This window comes from Varanus komodoensis, unplaced genomic scaffold, assembly GCF_004798865.1.
Source record: "Varanus komodoensis strain SLA01 unplaced genomic scaffold, ASM479886v1 scaffold71, whole genome shotgun sequence".
Lineage (NCBI taxonomy): Eukaryota > Metazoa > Chordata > Lepidosauria > Squamata > Varanidae > Varanus > Varanus komodoensis.
The window spans coordinates 2,279,330-2,291,902 of NW_025336360.1; the positions used below are offsets into that span (position 1 = coordinate 2,279,330).

General features: G+C 55.3%; 1 protein-coding gene across 2 annotated transcripts in view; it reads left to right on the forward strand.

Annotated features, from left to right (window-relative positions):
• Positions 1 to 12,573, forward strand: part of PHC2 (polyhomeotic homolog 2) — a 53,846-nt gene that overhangs the window by 30,829 nt on the left and 10,444 nt on the right. Inside the window, exon 1 of one of the 2 annotated variants that reach the window (XM_044452284.1) lies at positions 158 to 289. The exons of the other annotated variant lie outside the window; for it this stretch is intronic. The gene's annotated coding sequence lies outside the window, so the exon portion shown is untranslated. Of the gene's footprint in view, positions 1 to 157; positions 290 to 12,573 lie in introns of those variants that run through there. 2 annotated transcript variants of the gene reach the window in all.

The window sequence follows — 12,573 nt, forward strand, 5'->3', positions numbered from 1 at the left end:
CGGCGGCGGCGGCGGGCGAGGCGGAGCTTGGCTTCCCGCGGCCGCCCCGCCCCGCGCCCCCGTCCTCGGCCGCGGGCCCTCGGCTTTGTGTGGGCCTCGCCGATGCTGCGTGGCGGGAGCCCCGAGGCTGCCTCGGCCTGCGCGCCTCGGGCCCGGCCGCGCTCCTAAGCGGCCCTGCGCGCAGCGCCCCCTCGGGCCGGCGGCGGACGGGCCCTTTGTTCGCGCCCATGGGGCTCTGCTGGGACTTCCTCCCCCGGGCTGCGCGATCGCTGCGGCGCTGGTGACTCAGGTAAGCGGCCCAGCTCGGGCGGGCGCGCGCGCGCGGGCGGGCGCGGCGCCTTCGCGGCGCTCGCGCCCTGCCCGTTTTCTGCTCGCGCGCGCTGCCGCGGCGGGCGCTCGCTTCCCTGCCGCCCTCGGTGCCCCTGCGAGGTGGGGCGGCCGTGCGTGGCCCGGGAGCCCCTTGCTGAGAGTGCAGCGGACCTCGGCTCTCCGGAGTCGAGCCCCGGGCCGGGCGGCACGCAGATCGCCGCTTTGCACATGCCGATCTTCGCGCCGCGCGAGGCCCTGTGGCGACGGGGACTGGGGATCTTCGAGGGTGCCCTCCCCCGGGCCCTTGGGTGGCAGAGACGGGAGCTGGGTGGGCGCTCGGAGACTTGGATGCCCGGCCAGGCCTCGAGGAGGGAGAAGACAAGCCTTACCCAAGGTGGGGGGGGGGGGTAGGACGGTCATCCGCGTGCAGAGCCTATCATCCCCAGGCGGCCAGGCTGGCCGGGATTGAGGGAGAGCCAGCCGAAGGTGGGTGAGGCTGAGCAGCCCTGCACCGAGCTGCGTGCGCGTCGGAACTCCCCGACGCGCTGTGCGCCCAGGGCGCGTGACCGCGGTGCGAGCCCGTGTTGTTTTTGAAAGCAGCTTTATCAGGCGTGAGGCTGTGCCTAGGCTGGCAGCAGCTTCCTTTGGAACGGGGGGGGGGGGGGGGCGAATTCCAACGAACCCGGGGGGGGGGGGGGGCGCCTTCCGTCTTGCCCCGGGGGGGGGGGGCGGACTCCTTTCCTACTTGCGCTAGGGCTGCGCTTGGAGGTTCTCGCACACGGATGGCTCCGATAGCTCCATGCGCCTTACATTTTTGTGGAGCAAGTGCTCTCTGCTGTGCCAGATCCTGGGACAAAGGGCAGGGCAGGACTCTTGCCCTCCTATCCCGCAGCAGAGGTTCCCAGGATGACAATTGGGAGAGGACTGCCGGCTGGAAAAGGCCAGGCTGTTCTCACCCTCCTGCTCCTTTTAGGAGCAGCTGTTCTGGGATTCCCCAAAGTATATGTCTCCCAGGGCCAAGGTTTGGAGTGCTGGAATAATCTGGATGTGGGTGGGGCATAGAATAGGATTCAGTGCCAGCAAATTGGGAAGGTTTAGCCAGTATGCTCTCCTCTCCTTTCCTCCCCCCCCCACCCACCCCAACAACTCCTCAAGCTCCAGCCCTTTTGAGGCTCAGGCACTTCAGATGTGATGCTGCACCCCTTTTAAAGGATACAAAGCAAGCCTCGCCCTACATTTTACCATTAAGCTAAGTATCATCACCATCGTCGTGATTGCTATAGTACCCAGCCGAAACTCAGGGCAGTTTACAACAGTCCATAAAACCAGTCAATAAAAAATACAATAAAGATGTCATAAGATCAGATGTCATAGTAAAAAAGCCAACTTAGAGTTGTGAGCTTGCATCTGCCTTGGTGATGGAGGAATCCATCTGTTTGGCTTTCTCCATGCTATAATTGATTGCATCTCAGTATCTTTCCCTCATGTTTGTTGAAGACATTGGCTGGTGTTGCTGTGTTCTTAGCGGAACAAGAGCTTCATGAAGTGCTCAGTCCCTCCTTTGCACTGGGCGCACCTGACTGGTGTGGAGCATGTAGAACCATGGTGCTCTCTTGCTGGTAAAGATGAGAATATTTAAACATCCATTACGTTACTGTGTCTCAGATTAAAAATAGCAATATGAGATACTGGGGCATTTTTTGGTTCCCGAACATTACAGTGCAATGTATGCTTACGTGGAAGTCAGCCCCATTGAATGCCTTGTGTCGGATTCAGCTGAATGTTAAATGGCCTAGATTTTCCGGTGTGCATCGCTTGGTTGCCTTATACTAGATGGCTCACTGGCCTGTGTGAATCCCCCCGCCCCCCGAAAGCATTGTGTTTGAGGCAGCATCCAGTGATGTGTGTGTTCAACCCCTACTGCATTAAGTTAGTGGCTTTCTTGTACACAGCGGAACCATCCGTTCTTTGATGTGGTGATGTTCAGGTTAGGAGTGTGGATGAGCAAACCAGGCCATCTTCTCAGGAATTCAAGCTTAGAGTTGTACCCTTCCTTCTTGGAGGAGCCGTGGTCCAGGCCCTGATTAGGAGAATCAAGTTTTGGGGACTGGTTCCTCAGCCACCAGCTTCGTAGTTGGTCTTACCCATTTTTTTGCAGGGAGGGGGCTGTGAAGCTGATGCGCCCGTCCTGCTAAATTGAGTGTTCTCCTCAGCCCACCTTCAGGTACACAAACTCCCTTAGCTCCAAAGTTTGCTTAGCACTTTATGATTGGTCTGCGTGTGGCAAGCCCTGGTTGCTCTAAAGAGGCGCATCAAGTAGTGTCGTATCAGTTCTCTGTCCTCGAATTGTCCTTGATAGTGGTTTTATTTCTGTTCATTTTTCAAATTCCTATTGCCTTAAATTATTTAAGATACGAGGTTGGGTGTAGGCAGGAATAGGCATCTGGCTTACCAGAAGAGAGTGGGTGAATGGGCAGGTCAGAGATGGTCCAATAACAGCCAGATGTTTGAAGGCATCCTGTGCGGATCAAAGAAGATAATTTCTTAGCAGCCTCTTTGAATCGCAAATTGGTTAACACTTAAAGTGGAGCAGAGAACAGAAGGAGTAAAAAGCTTTCATAATTTTAACTGGGAGAAGTAAAGTTTCCGTTAATGCCAGCAATTCTTTGAACAGCCCTTTCTTTTGTATTCTGGAAGGCTGGGGTCAGGGTAGAGTTCCGTTTTCTGTGTGTATGTTTAAAATTAAAATGAAAGCAAAGCAAGGCATCGGCAACTATTTAAAAGGAAGTGTCACACTTTAAAGACACTTGGGCTAAGGAAACAAGGAAGTCAGTTCATCTGGCACTGAGGTCTAACTTAGAATGTGACTGCAATAATCAGCTGCCTGGTCTTCTCTGTCTTCAGCCAGGTGCCCTCCAGATGAACTAGACTTCGGTTTTACCAGGGATGAGAGCAGAAGGCCAAAATATTCAGAGGCTGCTGGTCCAGCTGGCGGCCTGAGCGGGTTGCGATGGACCTTGCCACAGAGATGCAGTGCAACAGCACCAACGCGGCTCTAAATGCCTGCTTGGGCTCAGTAAATGGAAGCACAGCCTGATGTGGTGGGCTATGTCCCAGGCAGAGACCACCTCCCCAGCCAGCTTCCTGCAAGGCTCATCTGCAGAGGTAGCTGGAATTGGACCTGGGGCCACCTGATGGAAGTGCAGCTTCCTCCAGGCCAGGGACACAGCTGTGTTGTCTCCTGCCTTCCCCCTGGGGGTGCCGCAGCGAAACACCCCCAAAGGTTAGATTAAGGGAATAACAAGGACAAGCTGGAGGTGACGCTTGTGGCTGATTGGCAGCTTTTAGCCAGGCCCATCTCTCCTGCGCTGCTGTTGAGAGACCCAGCCATTTTTGGCACAATTAAACCTTGGTGCCAGCTTGTGAAAGAGGAGATGTGCATAGATCAGCTACTTGTGTTATTTCTGAAGAACAGCTTGTAAGCATGTGGAAGCTCTGACACAATGGCAACTGTCCCCAATTTGGTGTGGCTGGGGATGCTGGGAGTTGTATTCCAACACCCCTGGAAGGTGCCAAGTTGGTTGCTGTATGGACGGTTCACTGTACTAGCCATGCCCACTTTCATGATCCTCCCCATTTCTGTCTTGGGTGTCTGGATTTGACCCAAATGGTGCCTCCAGATGATTGCATTCTCCACATCTTCTGCTTGGACCATCTCATCATGGAAGCTCAGCCCCTTGAGGTCACAAGTAGTCCCTGTGTCACAGTATTTATTCTTAGCATTTACAAATGTGGTTTGCAAGATTTTTGTTTGTTTATTTCTGCACATTAATTTGAACCCTTTGGTTGTGAATGTGAAACAGAAGCTGGTGTGATCTTTCAGGTTTAGAACTTTTTGGCTAGTGATGCAAAAGAGGCTGGTGATGTTTTAGATTCTGGCACAGTTGAGGGAAATTTGTGGGTTAAAAAAATCCTATGCACCAATAGATGAAAAAGCAGACAAACTGTATGGCTTCATAGAGAAAGCCCCGCAGAGGGAGAAAAGCTGACTGCAGATGGAGATGTAAGCATGATGGAGTTATTCAAAATATGATTTGACTATTACCCCCGGTAGCATTATGGGTCCCGAATCCAGCCCTGCATGTGGCTGGGAGTTTCAGAGGTTGTGCAGCAATGCATTTGGAGAAGGCTGGTGCAGGCAGACTGCTGTTTGCCACACCACTTTTTGAGGGTCTGAATTGCATGAGTCACTGTGTTGATTAAAAGGGAGCAAGAGGTCGTGCAGAGATGCAACAGGCAACTCACTCTGAGGTCATTTCTCAGGAGTGACCAGATAACTCGCACAGCATGTGCCTCTCCGGAGGGTGGAGTGCTGAGTGATGAGGGGAGCTGTGTGGCTTGGATGAGGTTGAAAAGGGCCAAGCCTTTCAACGAGGGCTTCAGCTGCTGGTGCAGGAGAGGAGTAGTCAGGCGATGCCGCTGGTGTGTGAGGCTTGGCTCAGTCTCCCGAGCCAGCACCATTCCTTGGAAACCGTCCCTCGTGCGAGGCAGAGGCCTTGCTCCTTTGGATGTGTCGGCGCGGTGTAAGTTGGACGAAGCGGGCCACGTTGGACAAGTGGTTGAGCAGGGGTGGAGCTGGTTGGGAGGCGAAGGGGTCTTGCCGCAGATGTTCAGGAACACGTTGGGAGAGGAGTTGCCCCTGCCCCCGTGCTCTGTCTCTTCCTCAAGCCTGCTAGACACCCTGCGCACAGAACTCTTCACCCAGCCTGCCAGGAGATGGGGTAACCTGACTACACGCCAGGGTTGTTGTATACCAAACCTGCCCTACAGCAAAATGGCAGGTTGGATGAAGCACTGGATCACTTTGTTTCTGGCCCTCCTCTCCCAACAGGCTTCCTGGACACATCCAGAATCCATCTGGATTGGTGGGCGGCATTCAGATGAATCAACAGAATGTTTAGCACTCGGTTTGTGTATCAAGATTGTGTCTCCGTGTGAGCAGCTTATTGCTTTCCATTTCCTCTGCATAGGAGAGGTGGGTTAGGCTGAGCCACAGGCTGCCCCCAGCTCATCCAGGGAGCTTCCATGTCTGAATGGGGACCAGAACATCTACCCCAGGCCAGCACTCCATGATCAGACTTGATCTTGTGAGCTTTCCGGCATTCTTTTGGTGCAGAATTCTGGTGCTCCAGACTGTGTGTGTTCTGGGACTCCCCTTTTGCAGATGCAGAATTTAGCATCCAATTCAGGAATGTGCAATTTGGGAATACTAGTTTGCAGGCAAGAGAAGGAGAACAATGTCATTTAGCCTGTTGATGATGGTTTATAACATGTTTGCAGGAAGGGCTTCTAATAGCTGCTGTTCTGCTGGGCGAGTTGTGTGCCGTTGTAGTCCTGGGTTAGGTGCCGCTGCTTCTTAATGGTGTCATAAATCAGCCACTGTGTCCTTTCTGGCCAAAACTGGCCCCTTTATTATTAGTCCCACTCAGCAGAGAGCAGGCACTGAAGGGGCCTTTTTGCCCGTGTGTGGGAAAGACGATCACCTGGTTGCCATACACGCAAGCAAGAGCAGGCCGCTTCAGCTGCAGGGGGGATCTTGTGGAGGGGAGTCGTATTCTGCCTGTGGATCAAAAGCAAAAGGGGTGGGTTGCAAAGCAGCAATAAATATTTTGCTTTAGGGTGCTCTCCTATGTGTGTTTAGATGGAGGGGGACCTACAGCTCATCAGACACCCCAGAATGCACGCAGGCGAGGGCTGGTGAGCTTTCTTCCTGTCTGAGTACACACGGATTTTACCCGAAAGCTCTTATTCTGACAGTAACCGCTTTCAGAATTTTAGGAGAAAACTGCCCAACACTTGAAAACCGGCAAGCATTTGTTGCCTGCAGGGAATTGGACAGAGTACCCCAGGAAGGGTGGGCTTGGCCTCGGGATCTAAGGTTTCTCACTCCCCGCTAAAGGAATTTCCTTTAATCCCCTGCTGTTGTTTGCTGCAAAGGAGATTGAAATATGTTGCTTTTCTGGGAGTCCCGCAGGAAGGTTAATGCATGTCAGCGAAAATAGCTGGGCTTGTTTGGGTTTTTGTTTTCTTTTTAATCTGGAGGATTACTAGGATGCATTTTACAAGAGTGGGCAAAGCACAGGAAAAGCTGCCCGAGTGGAAATGCATTGACTTTTGAACCTGTACATCAATTGTGCTTTTGAGGGGAGGTCCCTGCTTGCAATGTCATCATCATCATCATGATTATGATGATAATGAGGTTAATTAGCATGTGATGAATCCAGTGTCTGACATCCACTCGACAACCACTGACATCTGCTCGACATCCACTCCACGCTAGCCTTCCTTTTTTGGGAGAACCGGTGTCGCTTTGCCCCTGCCTCTTCCATTGATGGGGGTGCCCATCCCCCCCCCCCCGCGGGTTCTGCTGCATGGTTTCTGGCTCCGAAGCTTGGGAAGAGAAGATCCTGGCTTTGAACCCGGCGAATTCACTTCCCCTTCCTCGCTTGCCGCTCTGCTCCAGCTTGTGCCAGCTGCCCTCCGGCGTGGGGAGCGCTTGCCAAGCGGCCCCTCCTCCTGCCGTCTCCTGTGCTCAGCTCAGCCCAGATGCCGTCTCCTCGCACAGCCCCTTCCCTTGTGTGGGAGGAGCGCCCGTCCCGGGGAGCAGCTGCCCAGGCCAACTGGCAGCCCTCCCAGCGGGGGAATTTCCAGAGCTCCGGACAACTCACTGGCTGCTCTGTTGTTCCAGATCCCGTGGCGCGAGTGGGGCGGGACCTGGTGTGGGGTGGCCAGAGGTTGGAACAAGCCCTGCTTTGAGCCGCTCAGCGTGCGTGAGCCCTTTAAGGCCTGTGGGGAGTGAGATTGGAAGCCTGCTGCCTGCAGCAGCTGCTGTGCTCTTTCTTGCCAGCCCCTCCTTGCCTCGGGCTCCCCTGTGCGCAGTGCAGTGCATGGCTCCATGGCTCGCGCTTGTTCCCCCAGGGAAGGCAAAAAGCGCCTGTCCCCTGAGCGCAGAGGGCTTGGCTCCAGAGAGACCTGCTCATCTCGGCTTGGATTCCGTGCCTCTCTCGAGTTGCCGTTGGCCCTTAGAGTCATAGAATAGTGGGGTTGGAAGGGGCCATGAAGGTCATCGAGTCCAACCTCCCGCTGTTGCAGGACACCAAGACACCACCCCACTCAGATGGCTGCCCAGTTTCTTTCTGAATGCTTCCAGTGTGGGAGAGACCCCCACCTCTGCAGGCAGCTGGTTCCACGGTCATACTGCTCTGACAGGGAAGAAGCTTTTCCTGATGTCCAGCCTGAAGCTGGGCTGTTGCAGCTTGAATTGATTATTCTGTGTCCTGCACTCTGGCATCAGCAAGAAGAGATCCTTGTAACAGCCTTTGAGGGACTTAAAGGGGGATATCATGTCCCCCCCTGCCCAGTCTTCTCTTCTCAAGGCCGAACATGCCCAGTTCTCTCAGTCCCTCCTCACAGGGCAGTGTTTCCAAACCCTGCATCATTTTTGTTGCCCTCCGCTGGGCCCTTTCTAATTTTCCTGCATCTTTCTTCAGTCTTGGTGCCCCGAACTGGACACACATTCCAGGTGAGGGTCAGCCTCGCTGTGCACCTGGTGAGAGCCCCTGGCTGGCCACGACTGGCGACTAGAAGTGCCATGATACATGACTGCTGTGGGCTTTGGTCCAGTCGAGCCTTGGCAAGCTCTCCAAAAGAGACCCCCCTTTGTGGCTTCGTTCTTGTGAAAAGGCTCCCACGTGCAGGTCCAGGGCCTGGGGAAGAGGAGGACGGGTGGCGGCCAAAGGGGTCATTGGCCTTGGGAGCGCCTGCAGTAGAGGTCAGTTTTGCCAGCGGCCACACCCCCCCTCCCTTGACCACCCAGCCTCTGGCGCAGGATGCACCCCTCCAAGCGTGGCTCCGGAGCCACTTTTGGTCCCAGGCCTCAGGGGGGCTCTGGCCCCGTCTGCTCTGCTGTGAAGGACCTTGGAGAGCACCTGCCCTTACCTGGCGTTTTCCAGTTGTGTTGGACTCCGGCTCCCATGGCCATGCTGACTGGGAATGATGGGGCTTGTGATCCACCACAGCGTCCGCGGAATTCCCTGCTGGAGCCGCTGGGCCAGTTTTGGGAGCACCATGATGCAGTGGGGCTGACGCATTGCCTGCCCTGACCAGCCCGGTCTCCACAGCGCTGTGGGTGGGGCGGGAGCCTCCGTGCAGCGACGCAAGCGGATGGGCCAGCGAGCACGCGGCCAGTTGCCAGCGCCCACCCTCCCCGGACTTTTTTCCCCAGTTCTGCATGGTCCCTGTGCATCACCCGTGTGCGCATTCCTGCGCAGTGCAAGGCCTAGATTGGAGAACGCTTCCAGAGCTCAGTGTCATAGAGTGGGTGTGAGCCCCCGCACCCTTCCGGGCTGGCCACTGCCTTCCGGTGCGGGGTCCACTCAGCTCCGATCCCTCTGCAGAGCCGTTCTCAGTGCCCCGGCTTCCATGCCGTGTTGCAACCAGACCTTTATGCTGATGCTGAAACCATCCCGCATGCAATTGTAAGCTCCTAGGGGGCAGGAACCTCTCCCTTCAGTCTCTGTAAAGCACTCTGCCTCACTGGTGGCACATAACGCATGCTAAGAGTGAGAAAAGAAAAGCTACAACCCCGCAATGGCTTTGCCGTCTCCCTTGCCTGCTGGCTGCAAAAGGAGGAACTTGTCCATTCTATGTAGGAACCGCCACTTGTGAAGCCCCACAGGGCTCAAGCCAGCCGGGACAGCAGCTGCTGGTGGGCGGGCGGGAGCGCTTCCCCTTCCCCTTCCCATCGTCTCCTTGACACAGTCCCCGGTTCTGGTTTCTGGAGGGTTGTGCTATGGGGAGAAGAGGGTTGTGCTTGCTCAGCTTAAGTACTTATTCTATTTATATCCCACCATTTTTTCTTCCAAGAAACTTGAGGCAGCTTGCATAATTCTTTTCCTCTCAATCATATCCTCACAACAACAACCCTGTGAGGTAGGTTAGACTGAGAGTCTGCAGGGATGGGGGCAGAGCCCACCGCCTGTGGTGGGGAGCCTTCTCTGCGTGGAGAGTGGAAGCCCCCCCCCCTTCCAATGGCCTCCCAGCCTAAGTTACTTTTAAGGAAAGAACGGTAATAAACGCTCGTAACTCTTCACGACCGTAGATGTGAATTATAAATATGCATAATCCTTGGCGCAGTCTTTCACTTGGGGTTTCTCCTTCCTCACCTATAGCGGCCTTCTGCGGCTGGGGCCACTCCCACATTCCCTGTTGGCTGTGACCCAGGCTGCAAGATGCAGCCCAAAGCATCTGGAGGGAAGGGAAGCAAGCCCGCAGTCAATAAATTAAAAATGGGGCTCAATCCAAAGGCACAGCAAGCAGCATTTTAAGAGAAGTCTTCTCAGGGCACTCGGTTCATCGGCTGACACCCCCCTGCCCGTTTCCCACGGAGCTCCTGGTGGCTCTGTGGGTCCTCCCTGGCCTCCCACCTCACAGCTTCACGCGGAGCGGCAAAGTCGCACCCTGCGCCTTAGTGAGCATCAAGGCTAAGCAGGGATTTGCACCTGTACATCTGCACTCTGTCTGCTGCCCAAAGTGTTCCCCAAACCTGTCCTTGCGAGGGGCCTGCTGCCACCGTCGGCTCCCCTTCCAGCACGTGCCTCTGGCGTTGCTCCTGCCTGCTGTGGGGGCGGCAGCAGCTGTGTCTGTGCTTCCAAACTACCCAACAGAGTAGAGAACCTGCCCGTGACACGTTGCGTGCATGCGCGAGAGCGAATGTGGCAGCCATACAGATGTGTGAAGTTCTCCTCTCCCAGCCATTGCCTCCCGAGCCCGGGGTCTCCTACATGGCACGCATCCCCCAGGCTCCTTGCCCTTCGGCCCCCCTTTGTTTTTATGTTATTTTAGTTTGCAAGAACGTTTTGTGTTAAAAAATCTCGACCCTTGCTGGCTGGCGGGGGGTGGGAGGGGTCTGTGCTTTGGTGCTCAAGCCGGTGCCTCGGGTTCTCGGGCAACTTGCTATTTGGAACTTGGAATGGGTCCAGCCGCTCAAAATTTGGGGACTCCTCCTGCAGACCGAGTAAGAAAGACCTGTGGTGGGAACCTTCCCCATGTGGCTGCTGGATGCTCACAAATGCTGAGCCTGAGCATGCTCTGGTCACACCGTACGGAGCAGATTCTGTGCCGTTTGGTGTGTGTGGTTGGCCAGGGGGATGCTCAGAACTGCTCTGTGCCCAAGTCAGGACTCGCAACTCCTTGTGAAGCAGTGGCGAGTTCTGCTTACGTGTTGATAGCATGCGTGCTGCCCAGGAAGTCTAGCATCCCTTCCCGGCCTTACTTGGAGATGCCCGGAATGTCACTTGCGGCTTTCCACCTGCTGCTCCCCTGTGCTAAGTAGGACCCTTTCTCCGAAGTGAGGCGCCTCCCCTGCAGTGAGCCAGACGCATTTCGGAGCCGGCCGAAGGAAGCCGCTGTGCAGTTTTCTGCTAGCGGCATGGCTTGGCTTGAGTGCCCAGCCAGACCCGCAAGCGGCTGGGTGGTACGCAGAGGGCCACGGGCGCGGGACTGTGTGTGCAGCAGCTGCGTTTCCCCCTTTGTTGTGTCTTGGAATGATCGCTCCCGGCATGCCTTGCGCCGACTCCCCGGGTGTTGGCGTCCTCCTTTGGCGGTTAATATTTAATGCTCTGCCGGGGGGGGGGGGGGTCCGGGCAGTCCGGAGGGCCGAGGGCCGGTTTCTCCACGGCCTGGAAAGTGGGCAGTGCAGCGCCTTGACCACGCCTGAACAGCTGAGGATTATGCGCCATCTCATGCGTGCGCTTCAAGGAGATCTGCGCCGGATAATTTCCAACGCACGAGTCGCGACTCGGCATTGTCCTTCTGTGTAATTGGAATTGTGCATCCCGGCTCTGTAGCTTCACTTTCTGGGCCCGTATTGTGTGCCAAAGAAAGCCAAGTTCTGCACTGGAAAGAAAGGATCTAAAACAGAACTCCATTGTTCTTAATTTTGCGTGGCCTTTTTATTCTTTTTGCTGCTTTGGGTCACCCTTCCCCAACTTCATGCCTTCCAGTAGCACTGGACTGCAACGCATGCCCTTTGTTCATGGTGGCTCAGGTTAATGGGAGTTGTAATCAGCAAAACCTGGAAGAGGGGTCCAGTCGAGGGAAGTTTGAGTCTTACCTTGCCACTCTGAGGGGCACAGAGGGGGCTACGTTTTCCTCTTTTGTGGCTCGTGCTGAAAACATAAATACACATACACATAAATGGGGGGGGGCATATTTGAAAATGCTTCAGCCGAGTGGATGGGGAGCACTGAAGCAGGACACGCGCCATGAGGAGAGAAGGAAAGCTGGGTGGGACGGTTCCAGGGCTGCCCAAGACCACCTGCTTCCCGCGTCTCCCAAGTTTGCAGGCAGTCTTTCTGGGACGTTTAGAACTTTTTCTGTGTGTATCGCGAGGTCTAGGGACTTGATCTGCCTGCTTAGCAGGGGGCTTCTGAGCACGCCGCAAGTCCAGGCTCTCTGTGTCGCCGTACTCGTGGCCTGTGTCCTGCACAATTGGTAGTAGGACCCCACTTTTTCTGGACAGTTTGTGGGTGTTGCGCCCTATCCCAAAATTCCCCCATGCGTCATCTCCTCCAGCTTCGTGACTGTTCAGAACTTTAGATAAGCCTGTATACCAACGAGATGCCTTCTAGTTGTGTTGGGCTGCATGCCCCAGCTTTGCCTCGGCAGCAGCTGTGTGTAGAGGTGTGTAGCCCCTGCCCATACGGTGAGGATTTTTCCATAACTCAGCCCACAGACGCAAATATGGAGCTGTAGATGGAGAAAAATCCTGGCCTTCCCACCAGATGCGATGACAGGCGTGCCACCTTGTATACTCACCAGGGCAAGTCGTTCTCAGAACATTCAAGCTTCTAGACCTGATGGTTCAGAGAACAGCCCATCTGTATTCCCTTTGCTTCCCGCATTGTGGCAAAAGAGTGTTCTAGCACACCACCTTCCTGTGCAGACGCAGCTGCCAAAATTTCCAGGGAGCCTGTCCCCATAGCCCCCCAGATCCCTTTAAGCTTCCCGTGTATCGTGACTTCCCGGTGTGGCCACAAGGGTACATTCGAGCCCCCACTGCAGCATTGCCAGACTCGTTCTTTGGAGGCAGGGAGCAAGCAGGGCTAGGGGGCCTTTGGAAGATGAGAAATCACCCCGTCCCCCATGCTTGAACTCTTTTGGGGGTGGGGGTGAGAGCAAAGCCTAGCAACAGTCTTGCATGGA